This window comes from Micropterus salmoides, unplaced genomic scaffold (genome assembly GCF_014851395.1).
Source record: "Micropterus salmoides isolate LMB-PRFRI ecotype aquatic unplaced genomic scaffold, ASM1485139v1 Ms_hic_scaffold_9, whole genome shotgun sequence".
Lineage (NCBI taxonomy): Eukaryota > Metazoa > Chordata > Actinopteri > Centrarchiformes > Centrarchidae > Micropterus > Micropterus salmoides.
This window is the reverse complement of record NW_024044681.1, coordinates 14,725,312-14,748,025: the sequence shown is the minus strand read 5'-3', so window position 1 is coordinate 14,748,025 and position 22,714 is coordinate 14,725,312.

Sequence of the window (22,714 nt, the reverse complement as noted above, 5' to 3'; positions counted from 1 at the left end):
ACTGCTGCAACTTAAAGTCTGCACCTCATGCCTCAGATCTGTCATTCTGATTGGATTGGGGCCACATTATAACTATATTGTTGTGACTCCCCTTAGGCCCCAAGACTGACAATACTGACCCCAGCTCCTTAGCATCCAAGTGTATCCACAAAATAGTAATACTAGGCAATATAAGCCTTCTCTATGTGTGAGGCCTGCATTGCTAAATAATGAGTCTCTCTCTCATACACACCCACACACACTCTCTGTATATAATTAGATAGTAAGCAGGCAGGTAGGAGAATGCTGTGATTACTCAACGAGTGACTCGAGGAGTTAAGTAGTGCCCTGAAGGTGAGGCCGTGGCCTCATCTCTCCTGTGTAAATAGGTGGAGGGATTATTTAGCTAGTTTAGTGTGTGTGTGTGTGTGTGTGTGTGTGTGGCCAGGACCTGTCTGATGGTCACCCCGCAGTGTAAATAGTTATTCCTAAATAACAGAAGGGCTGATATACACTGGAGAGGTGGAAAACAAGCTCACACCCACGTCAGGAGAAGGGTTTGAGTTTGGAGGAGGTTGGATGCGTAGGTGTGTGTGTTGAGGATACACACACTTGCAGAGTTGTGTGTTTTTTTTGAATCCAGTTCTTAGCAGAATCAGCTGTTTTAATCTGGTCTAACCCACAGGAAAAGAGGACAGTTGTCCTTTTTCACTTCACTGTAGCCCTTCAACAAGCAACTCCCAACGAGATCCCCATCCAGGACCATCATAATGAAGCAGAGCTAGTGGCATTAGTATGTAAGGCCTGTTTCCGCTGAGCGAGGAGCAGAGAAGTGCTTTTGAACCATACGTCGTCCAGACTCTGTGGAATCAATCAGGAGGGTTTTGCGAGCTTGACACTGGGCAGCTCGACAGGATGGAAAGCCTTTTGTAACGTCACAGTCGTTTTTCTAACTGGGAGCAGAGCCGGAGAGTCCGCCTGCATGTCAACAAGCCAAACACCCAACCAGCCAGCCTGCCCAGACGCTCAGACAGATACACAACAGACTTTTAGACGGACTGCCAGCAAGCCATGATATTTACTGCAGAAAGTTTCCACTACTATGGATATCTCTCTACTTCAAAACATGTGAGTGGACGAGTATGAAGTCACCCTCTCATCACTGGGGCTATTATGAAGAATGGATGCTTCACAGTTGCCTTTTTTTTTTCTTTGATGAAGTCCCCCTTGAAGTGCGTTGAAAACGCAGATGTCACAGTTTCCAATCTGCAGTGAAATTAGTGTTGTTTTGATTGTGCAGGGCTCAGAGATTACCAACATAAACAGGTCTGGTGCAGAGCTCATCATTTCAAGAGGAGGCATCATCCCTTTTTTCCACTTATTCCAAACTCTGCGGGTCTCTTTGGCTTAGTACTGATGAGAAGCGGACGTCCAGCTTACAGTTTTTTATCTGAGCATCAACCTAATGCTGGCTAAAGTGATATTTCCTTTTAGTAGAACATTTAAATGGCTGACCACCAAAACTGGCTATTCTAGCACCACACATGGACTGAGCTTGTCTAAAAAATGTCTTTCGATCATTTCCTTTGGCCTAATAATTAAAAAAGGCGAGTAATAAATATGTCATCTTCTTTCATCCCAGATTTTAACATCTCTTACAAAAACATTTTCCTGTTGTCCAGGGATGCTGGTTTTGGAGGTTTAAAACTCCAAAACACTAAATTTATCAATTTTAAAATCATCCATAAAGCATTAATTAAAAGATGACATTTGCTCATTATTGGCTGCTGGGGTGAAAATGCGGCACATCCTGGTTGGAGATGCAGTCATCTGAAGACATCTGATTCTAAAATAATTCATTGTTTGATGATAGATTCACATTATTTTTATACATCTCCAAAAATGAAGCCCAATACATCCGCAGTACTTCCAGTTGATGTGAATACTGTCAGAGAGTAGATTTTGTTTTCTAAACCAAATCAATGTGGTAATTTTATAGGAAAACAAAAGTGTTCAAGAGATGAAGGCTCAAGTCATATTTAAGATTTAACATGTCATACATGACGAAAACCACATGCACTTTAAATGTGTAATTTAGCCACAAAGTATTTCACTAGTGAACACTGAATCCTAGAATAAACATAATTTAAATAAGTAATTTACACTCGTCCTTTGTTTGAGGGAAGTCGGGTACTGAACAAACTCCAGCAAAGGCAAAAAACTATCAACTGGACCTGCCTGAGATTTTTAACCACAAGAATAATACTGCATTTATGAATACTGCAATTATGAACTGGTGAACAAAACTGCAATAGGCTATTGTGCATGGCGGCGGCTCCAAATGGCAGCAACAGGTAACTGTAACTGGTAACTTAAACTGTTTGAACCTCAATACCTTGAAATTCTTAAAATCCTGAGATGTGACGCCTTTAAACTACTCACAGCACTCTCATTTACATCAACGCAATGACTCTGAGAACAGTTTAGAAGAGCAAAAGATCTAACATTGTGCAGATGAAGACTTCTAATTCAATTTTCAACCTCCCGTGACTTGATTAGAGTTAATCACTAGAAGTAAATTTCATCAGATTTAATGAATCTGTTGGGAGGGAGTTCTACTAATAGTTCAGTTTTCAATTCAGAGTAAGACGAGAGCATACATGTGTTTTCATATAAAATTCCTCACTACAGTAGCTGTAAACCCCCCCAAATACTCTACTTTCTCTCTGGTAAAGCATAAAAATTCTTAAACATCAAAATGTTTTAAGGGAATCTGCGTAGTCCGATCCCGTTTTGTCTTTTGTTCATCAAGCCAACTGAAAGCTGAGAAAGATGCAACAGCAGCAGGGACAGAGGATACAAATAGGTCCTCCAGGATTCAGTCCCCGGCCAGCAGGAGTTCATGTCTACAGGCAGAGGTCTTAAACAATAAACCATCACTATGCTCTGCACAGTAAGATTTTAAGCTGTGATATTTATTCCACAATGAGGTTTCTATATCTGTTTATCCCTTCAATCCACCTGCATCTACAAATGATAAAAACTAATCCAGAGGAACAGGCCTGTTTTGTATTCAGAAACACCTTGAACTGCATGGAGCGTATGGAGCTATAATATCTGTGTTGTCCCAAATGGGATTAAAGTGCTCATTGACGGAGTTTGCATTGGACATGATACGGATGTGGTTGGTGCTGTATATCCCACACAACCTTTTTGATAATCGCTTAAAACAGATTTCAAATATCAGTTCCACAAAAAAATGTATTTAAAAAAATCTTCCCCAATTTTTTTTTTTTTTGGTTCTTCAGTTTTGATAGATTGTTTTATTTACTGTCTCTCTCCAACATCTGGATTCTGGCCTTTGGAGCGGCACACAGCACTGAACAAGCTTGGCTGTGGCTCGGTGAGCCTGGAGATTTATGGCGGAGGCTTATAGCACTCTGCTCTGTTTGGGATAGCATTGCCCTACGCCGTCCCACTAAGATCACCGTATTCTCTCCTCCCCTGCTTCCCCGCTTTCAATCCACCCTCTGGCTCATTGAGGAAAGCTATCCACCCCCTTCTTCCCCTCTACTGCTTCTGTCACCAGCGAGGGACAATAAAAATGACGAGGTCATGTGGCTGCTCTGATTACAGTAGAATGCTGACTATTCAGTTCATGGCAAAGGGGCTCAACAAGGCTGCGTGGTTCTTCACATTTGGGTGGTTTAAGTTATCTTTAAGCAATACAAATAGTAAAATAGATGGAGTATTCATGTAAATGATTCAATTGTTTGACATTTTTGGAAATAAGCTAATTTGCTTTCTGGCAGATAGTTGGATAAGAAGATCAATAGGACAGAGCAAGGCTAGCCGTTTGCCCCATTTTCTAGTCTTTGTGCTAAGCTAACTGGCTGCTGGCTTAGATTTAGGGCATGTTTGTTTTGATCGCCTAGTAGTTTCCTGCGAAGTGGACTGCACAGGGTATTCAGCCATGTTCAGCAACTGTTCCTCAGTTCGCCAGCAGTTGACAAGCAAGATTACCCATAAGTCATTGCGCCTCGCTGGAGTGCTAAAAAAAACAGAGCTCACAAAGGAGTTTATATGTCTGTATTGTTGTTGTAACTCTATCATTATTAGTATTTACAACAACACCAAGAAAAACGGTCAAATAATCTATAAATCAAATACAATATGTTTAGGTAAACAAACTGCTGTTGACCATATGACTACTAGTAAGCTAGACTTTTACGTTGGTTTATTATTATTCTCGCTCTCTTAATAATCTACATATAATGTAACATAATAATCTTTAAACAATTTGCATAATATTAATCTCTTTAGGAATAACTGTACATTTGGTAAATTAATCAAATCCCATTTATTCCCAAGTTACATACATTTCAATAGAATACATTTTGTAATGGTATCAGTTTTTGTTTCAATAGGCATATATATTCAATATTTTATTTCAGTAGCGTAAACTTTCCAATGTAGCAGCAACTGAAAGGTATCAGTATTTACATTACCAGGGTAACGCACAAAGCAAATGACGTCTATGTTGGTGACGTCGCAGGATGTTTTGAATGGAGGATATTTGTTGAGGGAAGATCTCTTACTGATATTCCATGAACAGGGAGCAGGAGTACTGTTTATGTGCACTGTGGAACAGAACCCAGTTTAATATGTTCACAGACAGAAATTTGAGTGATATCAATCTTCTCATCTAAATCTTGCCAAATATTTCCGAAAAGATTGAATTTTGGCTCTAATCAAGCAGTTTTAATTGCGCAAAGCTAACTAAAACTTAACCAGAGGTGGAAGATCAAAGAAAAATGCACATCAGTTGTTTTTGTAATGGTTGTTTTTAACAGTTTTGGAAGGCTTATTTTGTCATTTTTTTTGTTAGGTTGGAGGACCTGTCTTTTCTTTTTGAATAATTTGCAACCGCTTGATGCTTGAAATTGTCATACTGGTGAGACTTTCACCTTTCACATGTTTCACATAGTTTGTTGTTAAAGAGAATTAGTTATTCAGTTGATTCTACATATTATATTTTACATTATATTTTACAACAAAAAATTGCTCTAATTAACAACTGTTTAAGCCTTTTCAGTAAAACTGAGTCATGCTTATATTGGTGATTTCTAGATACGTTGTTTTTGGCATAAGGGCAGAGCATGAAGCTTACTCAGCACATAGCTTGATAATTGGCTTATTTGGAACTTGGCCACCGCTAATGTTAGATTCACAGGACTTGGATCATGTCAGAAATTTGTATGACAACAAAATATTTCTAGCATGTCGATGCTCTCTGTAGCATGTCTCGGCACCTTGCTCTAACGGCATGTAAAGGTAACAAAACCAAGGGCATGAAAACTGCCAAAGGTTCCTCAGAGGAAGGCAGCTCCAGCCTCTGCACTGGGCCTGATACATGTGTATATAAACCTACTGACAGCAGGCTGGAAAAACAACCTGGCAGAGAGAGAGAGAATGGAAAGTAGAGTAAAGAGTAAACGAGAAAAAGAGTGTCCAATCCGACCCACCCAGTTTTCGACCTATAGCTCTCTTTGTATTCCCCTGACACAAAGATTTATTATGCAAACATTACCGTTCCCAAAAATACATATTGAAACAATTTTTGGACAAACACGGTAGACAAAGTAAGCGTCCTGCACTGTCATGGGAGTTTGGAGCTCAGGGCGAGGTGGTGAGGCAGGGAGGAGAGCAGCAAGTGCATTAGTAGTCTCGCTTCAGGAGCCCTGAAAAGGTAAGCAGGCCGGGGCGGCGATGTGGGCTGTCACACAAGGGCGAAGGACTGTCAAAAGAGAAACAAAAAGGAGGGAGACATGATTAAGAAGCTGCCACAGCCTCCCTGCCTGTCAGGGTACCTGCCTCCTTGGTGGAACCAGGCCGAGAAAAGGCTTGAACCCGGAGAGTGTAAACAGTTATAAACACATTCCCATATACATGCGCACAGACTCACATACACATACTCACACACTTGTACAGCTGTATGTCCTCAAAGCACATGAACTCATGAAAATGTATGCATCGCTGCAGTTTTAAGGTCATTCACTAACTAGGCTACATGCTGACTACAGGCTTTATGCTGATTTATACTTTTGAACTGAATTATTTTACACAGGTGCCTGTGGTGGCTCTGCAGGTACAGTGAGTGACTGTGATCCGCCTTTTCAAAAGTAGGTTATTCAAGCTGTGCAAACACCAGGAAAATTATGATTGCTCTGTGTCTACTGCTTCAAATTACCCACTACTTCATCTAATGGTCTCACCAGAAAGTGACGAAGTGAAATTCCATCAGATGTTGTTGCAAAATAGGAAGTACCTGAAGTGAGTTGGCTCTCTAGCTGAATGGAAAGCAAAGCACATGTAAGATATATTTCACACTGTCATGACTGATGGCAAGCTGTATATTGCAGGAGAGAACTTTTCTGCTGGTTAATCGAGTCTAGTCGCAGTGATGGAAGGGTAAGGCAAGGTAAGTCAGGTGTTCTTCTCCCCAGCCACGTCCTCATCTCCTCCTGGGAGATCCCAAGCATTCCCAGGCCAGATGGGGTACATAATCTCTCCGGGGGGTGGGGTGGGGGGGGTTCTCAGTCTGCCCAGGGGTCTTCTCTCTCTGGTACAAGACAGTTTGCTATTCTTTGATGTCAAAAATTTGTCAGAGTTCCCTAAACTTGACGCTAAACCTCAAATTTGCTTCGCTGATTTGAGCATATCCTTTGGTCACAACAATTTTGAAATTAGCTAACAGGCCAACCTTTTTTGCGGCACTGCAATTCCAATAATGCTAGACAAATTAGCTCTTTCAAATATAACAAATCCATTTCTAGTCCTCATCGCTATCACCATTATCACGTCGAGACAGTGAGAAACGTAAACACTTGGGTCTTTTTACAAATGCACACCACTGCCACATAGTGTTGCAGGGGACTTTGACAGCCAATGGGAAAAGTTGTAGAACATATTTGTATAGTGCCTTTCTAGTCTTTGCGACCACTCAAAGCGCTTTTACACTGTATCGCATTCACCATTCACACGCATTCATACACTGAGCCTAAGTGCTCATACAGAAACTAACATTGACATTCATACACTGGTGGAACAGCCATATATGTTTTGCACTTGATCAATATACTTTTGAAAATGCAATAGAATTTAGTGTTCACTCACTTTCTTGCTGAGAGTTAGGTTAGGAGATTGATAATACATTCATATCTGTCCAAAATGAAGCTACATCCAGGAGAAAAGAACCGTTAGCTTAGCACAAAGACTGGAAACGAGAGGCTCTGGCTCTGCCTAAAGGTAAAAAAGTCCACCTTGCAACATCTCTACTAATTAGCACATTCATCTTGTTTGTTTAAGATGTACAAAAGTTTAAAAATGTCAATTTGTGCTTTTCAGTGGTTATGTGCTGGACTATTTCTTGACTAGTGACATACTTAAATCTTGTCACAACAAATAAGCATATTTCCCAAAATACAGAACTAATTCTTTAACTGTGAGGACATTGATGGAGGCTTTAGGATTGTTGCTATTTTGATTAATAGACAAAATATTTGTCCTTGAAGACTAGAAGTCTCACTTTTTTTTATAGGTTTGCTGCATTATTAGTGGAGTCATGAAGATGGAATACCTGACACACTGTCAAGTTAAACTTATGGACTTTTATGAACTCAAATGTGGTTCTCACATCCAAAAATAGATTCATATAACACCTCAGCCTACAGAGAACTGAATACACGCCCCGAATTGACCGCAGCACTACATTATAAAACCACCTGTGGACTTTATTTCTGAGAGGTTAATACATCAAAACAGCATCCTGCACGTTAGCCAAATGGGGTGACATGTTCTTGGCGGGGTTTGAACTTTTCTGCAGCAAGTAAGCGTCATATATTGATTAAGAGAAACCACAGAGGTTGAGCGAGCCTCCTCTACGTATTTGCTCTGGAACCTCAGCCTTGTTTGTCCATCAACAAAAGGTCAACCACATATTTTATTTCTCACAAAGCACTGCACTCGCTATTCACTTCATCTGGGAAGTTGTTGGACCTGAGAAAGTCATGGACTGAACAGCATTCAAGCACATATTTACATGCACACACACACGCAGCTCCACCTCAGGCTTACATCCTCCCTTTAAAAAAAAAAAGTGATTTATGTGTTTTTCGGAAAGGACACGTAGGGGAAACTCTACATGCCTTCTCTCTTGTCTCTTTTTCTCAGAGTGAAAGATATTCAGGAGGGAGAGGACAACGTCGCCCCGCTGGACAATTTACTGCCCTTCTCTGGGAATTCCACATGATCCAGGTATGGGAATGGAGAGTGGGAAAAGCCTGAGCAGTGAACTCACCCTGGCAGTTTTATCTAGATTGTCAGATAAAATGGTATCTGCTGCTCTAAAGCTGTATATGAGAGTCTGTAGCAAGAAGCACTTTAGCTCCTTCTCACATTCTGGCTTCTGATAAAAAATCACACAAACACTGTCATTAGCAAGGCCAATAAAAGTGCACAGAGGCCTGGAGCTTCTTCTGAAGACTTCTCTTTTAAGCAGCAACACACTTGTTGGAGAAATAAAAATCTTTCTTTCAAGTTCATCAATCAAAATCTCTTAAATACTGGGCCTAAATGAGCACTGCATCCTTATATAAGAGTAAGGATAAAACTGTTCATAAAGATTTAGGATCCCGATAGCTATGATTTACAAAATAGGCAACAAAAAGTTTTTATATACGACTGTGTTTCTGCCAGATGCTTTTTTTGTCCAGAAAATAATGTTTTCACTGAAACAAACACCAAAAAGGGATGATCAACGTCTTTTCACACACTGAAAGCTGTTTTACATTTTCAGTTTTGTCGCACCACAAAATATCAGAAATTAGGCAATTTTGACATCAAGATTATATGTTTCAATGCACACCAGCTTCAGCTAATATTCTTTCTTAACCCCAAATGTTGTTAATGAGAAGTTTCTATATATTTTAGGCCTTAAAGCTAGAGGGAACTTCTTTCCCCCTCCTCTCTGTTTTCTCTTCATTCTTTCCCATGCTGAGCACTCAGCCAGACACGCAGACACAGGTATGGATTAACACAGGTATAGACACACACACACACACACACACACACACACACACTAATGCAAACACATACACACAGTAGCCTGACTGAGCAGGCCAGGTTAAAGAGGAGTTAGGGAGGTGGAGGAGGATGAACTGCTGAGACTCTGGTTATCCTCAGTCAGGAAAAATTGTTTTCCCACAGCAGCACACGCAAACAGCTTCACTTGGCATCTCGTGTAACATAGTGTTCAACTCCCCTGTCTTTACTGCTCCCACTCTGTCAGTCTTATTTGATGATGTAGTTTTCAATAAAAAGTGATATACTAATAGTGAAATACTGTATAGCCAAAAATCTGTAATGCTTTAATGTATTCATTTATGCTGTTGTCTCACTTGCAACCCTTATTTTAAAATTTCTTTGTTAACAGTTTGAGCTTAATCACTAAACTGTGCAGTGAATTCATCTCAAAATGTAGTGAAATCATTTCATTAGCTTCCTGTGCGTAAAAATGTGCTTTAGGGGAGTGGCTTGGGAGGGAAGACTCGGATACTCGGATACTTTCAAAATTTAGCTGTCTCTTGCTAGTTTCTCCAAAGTAACCTACCCTAACTTTAGGGTTAGGGAACCTTTATTTCCATCGTTACAGTAATAAACACCTGGTTCAGGTTCTGTTACCATCAAGTTAGTAATTTGTCATTTAATTAAAGCGCAATTATATGTAACTTCCTAAAGTCACTAGACTGTCATCCCAAGAAGAACAACAGCATTAGCTGTTTCAGCACGTTCCCTAAAATGACTCATGTTTATGTTGAATAGACATCTATCGGCCATATTAATTATGACTGAAGGGAAGTCCACGAAGGGGAGGAGGTCAGGCTGGATGGGTCTGCTGGACTGGAAGAGTGTTGTTTCCCATTTTAAACAATTTTTAATGCATGACCGGGATTGTTCCATAACTTTAACCACATGTTTAATATTGCAACCATGACGACGAAGCTCCCTTAACCTTAATGAAGTACTTACTTTAGCCCAAATGATGATCATTCTCTAGGGCTAACAAAGTTGTTTTTCTGCCTAAACCAAACCATAATACAGATTTGTAAGAGGAAAAATGTGTTAGCTTTTAATTGTCCTACCATGCTAGAATAAAAAGGTGTTTAGGCTATTATTACATGTAATAATTGGGTTAATAATATTTTTGTGAATAAAAAACGTTAGTAAACTGAGTCAAGGTAACCTGTGTTTACTCACCATTACATCCCTGATGATCTTTTCACCATGTCTCATTATCCAAGCTTTATTCTTTGCACTCCTAATTCTGTTTTTTGGTCCTATCTCTCCCTTCCTCCTCTTCTGTCCCTGTGGTCGTGATCTTCCACCATCTGTCATCTGCTTTGCAGAATGAACCAACTGATTCCCAATGTTTAGCTGGAGGAAAACACTAGAACTACACTCCAGTGATAAAGCAGGTGTGGGTGGTTTTTGTTAGACTCTTGTCTTACGCTGCAAGACTTTATTCCCAAATGTTTTGAGTTGTTTGGAAAGGCTGAAGTTGGCAGGGATTTGCTGCTTCAGTGAGTGTGTGTGTGTGTGTGTGTGTGCGCACGTGTGTGTGTGTGCGCATCTCTGTGCACTTAAGACAGTTGTGTGTGAGGGAGAATTATACACATATCAAACCAAATGTCATTGGTCTATTGCTCTGATAATTTGGGTTTGACCAATATTTGTTACTTAGGATGATACATTTCAGTTTCCATGCCAAAACTGACAAACATTCAGTGTTTCTCAAGAATTTAAAAAACAATTTTAATAAAAACAATGAAGATTTGACCAATATGGAAATGTGATGCTGCTATTTTTGGACTGAAGCTGCTAGCAAAAAACATAACAAATCCACATATTAAACATTGCAGGGGAAATGTTATTTTTGGGTAGAAAACTCTGAAACAGCATTTAAATTGGACGCTCTGTGGAGGTGCAGCATGCTGCACTAGATCCTTGAATTTAATAAATATATCTTAATTTTAAAAGAGCCATTAAGTCATCTATGGATATTATTAATCTCTATTACCAGCCATGACTGGACTTCAAGTCTCTTTGTATGATGTCATGCATAAATAGTTGTGTAGCATGTCATCCTGGCCAAATCATCACATCTTTTGCACTTTTTCTGTCTTGTGAAACATGTGAAAAATTAAGCCTTGAGGTATCTCAAATACAAAATGATTTACAGCTACATCCACTAATAGTTGTGGAAGAAGTAACTACTCAGATCTCACCATGTCCTTAAAAGTACCGATACAACAATGATAGAAAAATACTTGCCCCCTGTGACTGACAACAAATTAAATTGTTATTACATTAATGTTGTAGCTGGTCGAGGTGGACCGAAGTTTCTTTATACGCAGTTGGGTAGTTTATTTATGAGCGTTACCCAACCTAGGGGTCGAGCCCCTTCCAAAGGATCATAAGATCACTCTGAGGGGTTGTGTGATATGACAAATGGGGCAGGAACGAAGAAAAAAAAGTCTCAGTGAGCCTCAAAGTTATTTAAATGGAACTATACCTGTGAAGTTCTGAGGGGAAATCTCTTTTTAATGAGCTGATAAGGACTCTCAGACATCCCAACTGTTTTTTTGTAAGCGGTCATTGGCCAAAAAGGTGTCATATAGCCTATGTGATTTTATGTAAATCCTAATATGTAAAGTAAATTTAGTAGAGTACAAAAGACAATATTTCTCTCTTGGGTATAGTGGAGTTGCAGAAAATGGTAGTAATTAGTTACAAACACAACATTCTGCAGAGTAACTAGTGACTTTGTTATGTCACCTGTCAGGCCTCTAATTTGCGTAGTCTCTGAGTTCATAGAGCTCCTCGTTTCTGATCCGGTTTACGAAGCAAAGTTAAATGCCGGATGGACGAGGGCAAAGACCGAAGGAGAGACGGAGACTAGGAGAAAGAAACTAAGAAACCTTGGGGAAGAAAAGCCGCAGACTGGAGCCGATGATGGTGGGAGGAGGGTGTGTCAGGTGAGGCTGAGAAGGGTGAGAGCCTTTTTCAGGTAGGTCTGCCCAAACATGATGGCTTGTTTACCTGTCAGGTTGTTGCTTTTGTCTGGGCCTCCCATGAGAGACAAAGGAGAAAGAGCTTTAGCTCTTCTCCAAGCAGGACCACCAATGTAGTGGGTGTGTGTGTTCGTGTTGCAGAAGAGTGCGCTCATGTTGGTGTGTTTGTCTACATGTGTGTGCGTTTAAACATCCTCATGTGCTCGTGTATAGTTGTGCACATGCATGTTATTTGAGTGTGTTTATACATGCATGCGTGTATGTTTGGGCATGCGTGTATGACCCTGAGAGCCTGTTGTGTTTGTTTCTGGGCGGGTTTGTGTACAAATGCAAACATGTGTGACTAATTCGTTTTCGGGAGCAGCAGACAATGTACGCGGTAGACAGCAGTGGAATTGGGTTTAGGTGAGGTGTGTGTGTGTGTGTGTGTGTGCGTGCGCGCGTGTTTAAGGGAGTGTGTTTTTCTTTGTTCCTATATATTTTAGGGTATGTGTGTGTTGTAATTCGAGTACTGTCCTTCAAACAAGCACATTATGGAGTCCTGCCGTTGACTTACTGTAGCTGACAGTAGGCCTATACGGTGTCATGCAAACATATTGGCCATAATGGTCTGAAGGTAAATGTAGCCTAACTGAGAAACGCCAGAAATCGCAACATACATGTACATGTTTACCAAAGGTTTTATGCACATTTTGCGACCGAAGCGCGGCGTTTTGGTCATGTAACGTGAAAAACGATCAAGGAGGCCATCTGCATTCAACGCCATAGTACAAAGACCCCCCCCCCCCCCCCCCCATGACTGAAGCAAAGAAATCCATCTCCATGACAACAAAGGCCATGAGCATACTGTCTTTGGCCACAAGATGTGACTGGAAGCTCGGGAAACAAGTAGAGATTTTTTGGTCAATGGGCTGTTTCCATGGTCAAGAATGAACTTCTGAAACCTTCAGTGGTAAACAGTTTGGTAAAAATAACAATATCAGGGATAGCTTTTATTCATTAAATCAATTAATGGTTTTGGTCTCACCAGTTAACACTGATATAGGCTAATCTACGGGAAGAAAACTGGGTAAAAAGGTATAGTGGACATAATGGAATCATAGATCACCAGAGCTTCAGGGAGGTACACGTTCAACTTTTATTCTATTTTCATAATGTCTGCCTGTATGGTATGTTGATGGTTTATAAAACATAGTACCCTTTATATTATCTTTGCACATAACTTTTACAGTTATTGTGAACTTTCTAAAAATATTTTTATTATTTTCTTGGGATGACAAATTATGTTTTGTTGAATGCAAGTGTAATGATAAAGTATATTGAATTCAATGTAATTTAATGAGATAATAAAAATAAAAATAAAATATATTTTATTTCTTTTTATTACGGGTGTTTGGCAGCTGATAGAATTAAAGCTCCTGATTATGTTTTGTATTGTTTTGTTTGAGTGCTGAGGAGGATGAAGCTAAATTCCAGCTGGAAATATTTCACAGAGACAGAGAGAGAGACTGAGCTGAGCTGAAAGAGGGAGAAACGGGAGAAATAGAGCTTTGGGGAGAGGAGATAAATGGTGAGCGGACAAGAAATGACCGTTTTCTAGAGGGTCATTGTGTTTTTTCTTGTTGCAACAGAGGCTCTGAAACAATACTGGGATCATCTCAGGACAAAAAAGCTCTAAAAAAAAGCTTTACACCTAGACTAATAAAAATCCTGTCTGTAACGCAGGGTGACTACACCTGTCCAATAACAGGAGAAACTCTGCAATGCAGTGCTACCTTCAAATGAAGAATTAACTCACAAGACATCATTCAGCAATGAAAAGAATACATTTAATGTGCATTGTAATATGTCATTACATGTGTTTTATTAAGCTATTAGGTAGGTATCTGCGGGGACTCAACAGTAAAACACATTTGTATTGTATTTTTCAAATAATCCATGTTAAAAAGCACATGTTGCAGGGCAGCTGCTGCTCAAACATTGCAGTTTTTTTGTTTGTTTACGTTGTTCTGTCTATCCAGAATCTAATGGCTCAGAAATGCACATGAAATCTCGCTCAAGCTGCATACGCTTCTGAAAACCAAATAGTTGCAAATTGCTTCTGATTTGAAAGAAAATCAACATTTTTCACTGATGCATCTTTGGAAGTGATAGAAAAGCTCTTTTTGTTATATTTGAACATGATAACTAATTCTGCTGTTTTATTGATCAGAACTAATCTTGTGAGGAACAGCTGAAATTGAACAGTACTAGATCAGTTGTACCTTAAATTCTTAGCTCCTGTCTGCTGGTGTGTGTGTGTGTGTGTGTGTGTGTCATGCATGTGTGTTTGTCTACCTGTGTGGCAGTGGGTAAGCTCAGTAATCTCTGTTTGTCTCAGTCTGAGAAGTATAATGCTGTGACTCATTCCTAGAACGGGTGTGCTAAAACCCAAAGCACTCTATCTATCATAGAAATCAGCAGTCGCCACTGTAATTTACGAAACTAATCCTCAAATGCCAAATTAATATGTTAAGTATAGGTGTGATTAAATGATGTGAAAGATGCCTCTAGACTCCAAATGTTAAGTCACTGTTCTCATCTGTGGTGAGTGAGCGCAAGTTTAATGTAGTAATGCCAAAGATTTCAGCTTTTTCTTTCATTTAGGACTGCGTGGGCGATCCTGCGGTGTCTCTCTTCTTGGAATTTAAGTTGATGAGAGGTGGCGCTCTTGTCATTACAGCCCAGATGGTTGTTGTTGGCAACGCTAACAATGTAATTTGTCTTCTGTTTAATCTAAACAAACTGCTTGTTTGCTGCCTGAGGAAGAGCTCTGAGCTTTAATCCTGTTGCCTATTCATATCTGCACATTTCAGCCACTTCATCTGTTGCGCTGTGTGTTTTTATTTCTGCACATCAGGAGCTCTAATGAGTATTTTCTGCTTCTATCTGGGTCTTTTGGAAGCTTAACTGTAAAGCACCTAACCTCCTGTGCAGCTGGGAAGCAGCCATAGGTACACTAAAAATAGAGTAGCTAGTATAAACATGTTACAGGGTGGCACGGTGGTCCAGTATGGCACTGTGGCCTCATGGCAAGAAGCTCCCTGGTTCAAACCCTGGTCATCCCGACCTTTTCTGTGTGGAGTTTGCATGTTCTCCCTGTGTCTGCGTGGTTGCTCTAGTCCCCCACCATACATGAACATGTTAGTTTCAGAGAATGAATTTCGCTGTGTATGTGACAAAGTACCTTTCCTTCCTTACACATTTTACCTTTTGCTCTTTGATGCCAACCCTGTATCATAAAATTACTGTTATGTACAAAAGTTTTTTGCAACAGCAAGAGGTGGTACAAACTAAAGCATCAATAAATGTTATGGATATGTTGAGGCACTTACAGTACTTGTTTAAAGTTAGGGAAGCATATGGTGCATATGGTGAACAAATGAATGTGGTTTTGGTGAATAAAACAGCTAACATAAATTGAGGTCAATGTTCTCCTGCAACACCAGCCTGATCACCCACCAGCCTGATCTCTACACCACTACTTCCTGCACTGACACTGATTGTTAGCACTGGATGTACATCATGAGGTGTGGATCCAAAGTGGGAGACATTCTCACAGGATGGTACAGGGCTGAAATCTATCTTCAAATTATCCCACATCAGCAAATCTGTTCTGTTATGTCTCACTCTAGTTTTCCCTTGTCCATTGTCTCTCTCCATCTCCCACTCTTCCTCTGTCACCTTCTACCATATTTCTGTCTCCCACTCCCCATATCTCTTTTCCCATCTACCCCCCCAATTCCCCCATCCATCCATCCCTTCCTCTTGTGTAAAACCAGCTGCTTCTCTTTCTATCTCTTGGGTTGGTGAGCTGAGTGCTGAGGAGGAAGAAGCTAAATCCAGCTGGACATATTTCACAGGGACAGAAAGAGAGAGAGAGAGAGAGAGAGAGAGAGAGAGAGAGATACTGAGCTGAAAGAGGAAGACACGGGAGACAATGAAACAGAGATTTGGGGACAGAGGAGATAATGGGTGAGAGGACAAGAAATGAGGGAGAATGTGAAAGATGAGGAGAAATGGCGAAAAAGGAGAAAAAAGGCGAGGCATTGAGACGCAGATACATATTTCAAGCTGTAGTGGGGGTCTGTGGAGGCTGTCAGGCTTTGATCTGGCCTACACACTGTGTGTAAGTGTGTGTTTGTGTGTGTCTGGACTGTGAGAGGAGTTCATTGCCAGAGGCCACGGCTGCAGGATTAGGGAGCAGCTCTCCTCTTCTGGCACAAAAAGCAGAAAAACTTCTCGGTTTTGGTTTGGTTTCTTCCACAGTTGTTTGTTTCTTTGAATCTTTTAGATACTGAGGGAAATGTACAAAATGACTGAGTGAAAGTGAATATATTTAACCATGGTCTTTAAAATCCTCAGTTTAATCCTCTATCTAATTAAAGGCACAACAATTTATTTGTCAATATAAATTAAAGATTTATTCTTATATAATTTGACTTATACAATTTTGGTCATACTCCTTTGCAACTTAAAAAAGTCAGTTTATGCAGCCTGATTAATGCTAATTAGGCTCAACGAAATATCCTTTGGCGCTGGAGGTGCTCTGTAAAGTCTTAGAAAATAATCCTGATGTCATGAAAGCCTGCATTACAAATTGGGGTGTGGAGTTTGAAAGATGTCGGCATTTACCAGGCAGTAAGGTTGAGCAGGTTTAGCAACAAAAACATGCTATTAGTTGCATTATGACAAATGTAGGATTCAATGTTTTTGAGTCAGCATACCTCAAGATCAAATTTCTTGAAAACCCGTCTCTTGTGAGTCCCCTTTGCAGTCCCCTTTATAGTCAACAAATCCATGAAATACTTAAACGAGTATCTTGTCAGTCCGTCTCTCAGTACTTGATGACTTCCCTGTCTGTGGTTCCAAACCCATTGGCTCATATCTTTAAAAACAGCTCACGAATACATTTACTGTACTTGCTCAGTGAAACAGCTGGCCAATGTAGTTTTTAGCAAATGTTACTCAAACAAGATAAAATGATAAATTTGTTGGGCACTATTTTAAGATGTGGATTACAGTTTTTCTCGATTGCTTATACACATTTCTTGAAATGATGCCTCTTTTTTTCTTGAAACTCTAAATACAAATCCACAACTTCTCACTCAAGTCCTCAAACATCCTATTTTCAGGTCAAAATGAAGCTCTCCACTCAAAACCATTCAATATTGCTGAAAAAAAAAACTTTGCCCACATTGCCCAAATGTCTACAATAAAAATAAAATATATGTATAAATAAAAATACAATAAAAAATATGATAAATAGAGATATAAAATAGAATCTAAAAAGTGTAAACATCAGATGTAAAGAAAATTAACAATATACACTTCGTTGTTGTGCAGGCAGAGGAATTAAACAGTTGTGCAACTGATGAATTATATACATGTAGAAATTGTGCATGGAGCAATGTGCAGATGTGCAATAATAGTGCAATTAACATGTTATGGCACAGTTTAAAGATGGGCATGATTATGGAGTCCATGGTACAGTAACACACAAGCCCTCAAAAACACTACAACACCGTTTTACAAACTGGTGAGAGAAATTCAAAACATTAGTACAAAAACTGATCATTAGTGATGCTGCTTGTGATTCTCCCCCTCAAAAACCTTTTCACATGATGAACACAACAAAAGAAATGACAAATGTAAACATTCGGACATTTTTTATCCCTTAGTGTGCTATCCAGTACAACACTCCAAACAACTAATTATTCTGCCATAGCATTTTGTCTTTGGGCTGGGACAGGCCAGTGATTCTTGTTCTTTACCTCCTTCTCCACCTCCTCCTCCTCCTCCCTCTACCTCGTCCACCTTGTTCTCCACCTCCTGCCCCACCTCCTCCTACTCCTCATCTTCCTCCTATCCCATCTCCTACTCCAACTCCTACTGTTCCTCTTCCTTCACCTCTTACTCCTCTCCATACCGCTCTTCCTTCTTTTCCTCATCTTCCTCCTTCTCCTCTCTGGTGTCCTCTACCTCCTCCTTCAGATTTCTCTGGGTCCATTGTTCCAAAACTGAATGAACTGACTCTGCCCCTTTTATCGATCTATTGAAGCTTCTGATTGGTGTGTTATCAATTCTGACTGTTTGTGTTTCCACCTGGGTAGTTGTGTGCTAAATGAGCTCAACCGATGCTGACTGAGTGAACAATATTGAATGTTAGTGCTTTCTCAATGACCACATGGTGTAGGCAAGGAGAAATGAAGGGATTTGTGTGTAGAATTTAGAGAAATGGGTGTTCTTTTTGAAAAATAAGTTATGGTTTTAAAATGTTAGTACAATAGTATGGTTATAGTGTTTAAACAACTGAGAAAAACTGTAATACAAGTTTGAGTGACTGCGCAGACAAATTCTCCCCCTCTGATGTATTCAGAAACTGATTCTAGGAGAATTTGCAAAAGCCTTACTTACCAGATTATAATGAGAGAAACAAAACTGAGTGCTTGGCGAGGTGGATAAACTATGCTGGTGTCTCAAAATTAAGGAGAAGAGTAGAGTGTAAAAGACTGAATAAAACATTTCCCGTCTGCCTGTCCTTTAACAACTGGAGGATAGTTTAGTTTTTCTCCAGGTGTGTTCTCCTCCCAGACAAATGTCTGTGTTTCCTGCCCGGTCAGTGGGTCTAACCTTTGCTCTGTTTTAATCAGGTAAAGTAGTGCTTCAGTAATCCACTTGTTAGCAGCCGTACTGTGTTGAGGTACATATGAGTGTGTGTGTGTGTGTGTGTGTGTGTGTGTGTGCGCGCCTGCTAGTCAGAGTGAGGTCTTGTAGAGATTGGAGTGTCGTTGAGTTCAAAGGTCAGATAAACACAGCTGGCACTCTCCTCCTGGCTGGCTTAGAAAAGCTGTTTTCTCCTTTTTCCTCCTCCCCACTCCCTCTTTCTTTATCTCCACCTCCCTCGTCTATCTGTGTCAGTCCTATTTTGTCTCCCTTGTGATCTTTCTTTCTCCGCCCATCTTTTCCTACTTTTGCATCTGTAACTTTTTCTGCCCCCTCTGTCTTTCTTTCCATAATCCCTTCTCTCTTTTCTCAGTCATATCTCACTTCCCTCTTTCTTTTCCTTTTTGTAACCTATTTCCTCTTTTGTTTTCCCTTTTGTCTCTTCAATCTATTTTAATTACCTCTCATCTTAGTCTTTTTCTACTTTTGAAACATTTGCTCAGATTTTCCTGTCTGACTGTCTCTCCTGTTTCCTTTCTTGTCCTCTCTCTCACTCTTTTTGTCTCCCCATCACGTCTGTTCAGGGAGGAATGCTCACTCAATGCCCAGATCAATCACATCTCCACATTGTTGTCAATAAATCAGCCTCTTCTCTCTCTTTCAGAGTCTTTTGTGCTTCTACCCTGTCTTTCATCTTTGACCTTGTCAGAGGTCTGTCTATCTATACTACATGGTCAAAAGTATGTGGACACCTAAACTGTAGCTAAATATCTGATTCAAAAATCCAGTGTATTAATAAGATGCTCTGACAGCCTCCACTCTTCTGACAAATTGATCATTTGTAGCCAATGGGTCCAGTAAAATTTGAAAAGTCTCAACAAGCCCCACATCAGTTTATTATTTCAGTGCCATCAAAGTGTGTGTGGAGCCGGGAAGATCTGGCTCAACATGAGAAGGACTCTAATGCACATGCTCTATTGGCCCAAAAATGTGGAAGCCTGAAAATCTGGAATTTGCAACTGGAGTGAATGACCCTTCTGGACCCTGTTCTCTTAATACATTAATGGGGACATTGTCACGCTGGAAAAGGACTTCCCCAAACTGTTGCCACAAAGATGGAAGTACAATATTGTCTAAATAGTATGCTGTAGCAATAACAGTTCTCTTGCCCAAACCATGAAAATCAGCTTGAAACCAAATCTGTCTACTGTTTCTAGCGCAATATCAAGTGACTGGTCTGTTTCTCTTAAATAGTTGTAACAAGACACCAATAAGAGTCTACAGCCATGCTAGCAACTGGGAAGCGGTACATAAACACAACGGTACTTTAAGCTAAATGCTAACATCAACATGCTAACATTTTCACAAAGACATTAATATGCTGATGTTTAGCAGGTATAATGTTTATCATGTTCACCATGTTAAATTCAGATTTATAGTTATAAACCGATTGACCAGCATCGCCTTCACTGACTGCTAGCGTGGCTAAAAATTAATAAAACGTATTTGTTTCTAACATAATTGCATATTTTCTGATAGTAGCAGTTCCTGAGCACATGGTCCAATGTAAAAAAAAAACAAAACGTTGTATTCCTGTGTTCTTTAACTACTAACCACATTGACCAAAACGAGGACCCAGTTTATGCAAAGTAAACATCATAGTATCATAGTTGATGTTTAACCTTGCTCAGTGTTGGCCTTTCTTTAACCCTCAACCCAAGGCTACTCTGACAATGTTTCCACTTTTAAGCAAACACAAACTGGTATTCTCAAATAGATCTTACAGACTTACTACGTTTCCCACAAATCTCTGTTCTTAGGTTCAGATCTCAGACTGGTTCTTTAATGAACAGCAGTAGAAGTATACACCTTGGACAGTCAAAGTGTTCTTTTGAAGCTTTCCCCCTTCAGTCAAGAAGATTATGATGTCAATCTACAAGATTTGTGTGTCTAAGTGATTCAGTGTGTATATGCGCATAAGACATTTTTACTCTTTGTTTGAGTGTCTGTGTCATCCGAACTCCACACTGGAGAGTATTTCAGTATTTGGTGGAGTTTGTGAGGAGACTTCAGTTATCCCTTCTGGTATCTTCTTCCATCGTCCAGTCAGACACCTCCTCCGGTTGATGAAAGTGTCTCCACAATAACATGAGAAAGTGTCTTCTTCAGTTTTGTCAGTTGCTCTGACTCCATCCATCACCGGTTCATCCTTAAGTGTCAGAGGGTAAGTTCATCCACAGATATCTGGGAGAAGCCTCAACTGGGCAGATGAGGTGAGGTGTTATGTTAGTATGTTTGTGCTGTTTCAACGGTCCAACTGGAGGACTGAAGGGTTTAAGCAGTTGGGTGTGAATCCTCTTCTCGACTGATTAAATCATGGCACGAGAAGGGAAAGTGTGAATCTCTCTCCTCCCTTTGTAAATAGCATGATTGTGCCCTTGAACAGAGCCTGTGCACCCAGCTGCTCAGTGGTCAATAGTTCACACCTTCTGCTGGTAGATGTAACCAGTGAAAATGGCTGTTTTGTTATTGTTGAGGTCTAATCGACTTAAGCGCATGCAGCTGTGGTGATTGTATTAAAAGACATTGCTACAGGTGTGCACGTTTTCTTCCTTTGGGCGTATTCGTCATTGGATTCAATAAATTGCTGCTTTTTTGTTTTTTGCCTTACTATTGTTATGCACACAGGATGTGTCACCTTGGTGGTGTTTCTTGTTTTTTGGTTGTGCCTTGTCTTTGCCACTGCCGGTGGTTTTGGGGCATTTTTCTGATCCACAGTCTTGCATTACTGTCTACCTGGCAGCTGTTCTTGGCTGGTCTGATTGCATTGTCCTATGCAGATGTTAACACTGTTGAGAAGCGCAGTTAGAATAATTCATGCCTTCCCCTTCCTACCACTAAAGCTTTACACCTCCATTACAGATTGTCTCCAACCAGCTCTCCCTGCTTAATATGAAGACTGGCCTGCTGCAAGTTAGGCTGGAACGTTCACATTGCATGCCAAGGAGTTGGTTGGCTCCTGACAAGAGGCCACAGCTGCCAAATGAGAGACAGCTTCATCATTGTCTTCATGTTACAGATGGATGGCAGTGCTGACAGACAAGCGGAATAAATTGGCAGGGATATCAAGGACAGACGAGCTTACATTTCAGGGCTTCTCGTTTTTTTTCTTTTCGCTCTTGTTCTTTCAGCATCAAGGTGCATTTTTATTTAAATGTAGAGAGAGGATGAGAGAGACCGTTGGCCCCGGTGCACATGTTTTGTTAAGGTATACCAAAGCATTTGCGTGTATCAGTTGCCTGTGTATACAAAAGATCTCCCTCTGCATAACTTGACTGTGGTGTGGGGCAGAATAGATATGCACACTGGAAACAGCATTTATTAAAACACCCTTGTTTATAGCTCCACCGTGAACCACAATTTGTAGTAATGCAGAAATGACTGTTAGTACCAGACCTACGCTCTCAATGGATCTGTTGATGGACTGTACAGCGTATTTGAGGAATTAGTTGACCAGTGACAATATTTAAATGTACAGCTTTAAACTCCTATGTCTACTGATGATCTGAATCACTGTGTTTGCAAGTTTTAACTCATCACCTATAAATCATATAAACTTGACATTTTTGCAGACTATTTTCAAATGCATGCTACACAGCTTTAGATTTTTGGTTTTATTTGTATCTGCTGTTTCAGGCAGTGATGTTTTGAGTTGTGCAATCCATCACGGTGAATATCGAGTTTGTGTTATCTTTTATTGATATTACTTCATCATATCATGGTAGTGCAGGATGACTAATAACTATGTGACTTCTAAAAAAATATCTTTCTGTTCACTGTGATGGCAGGTAAAGCAAGTTTCAAGGATCTTCCAATAGATTTTGCAGAAATTAATGGAA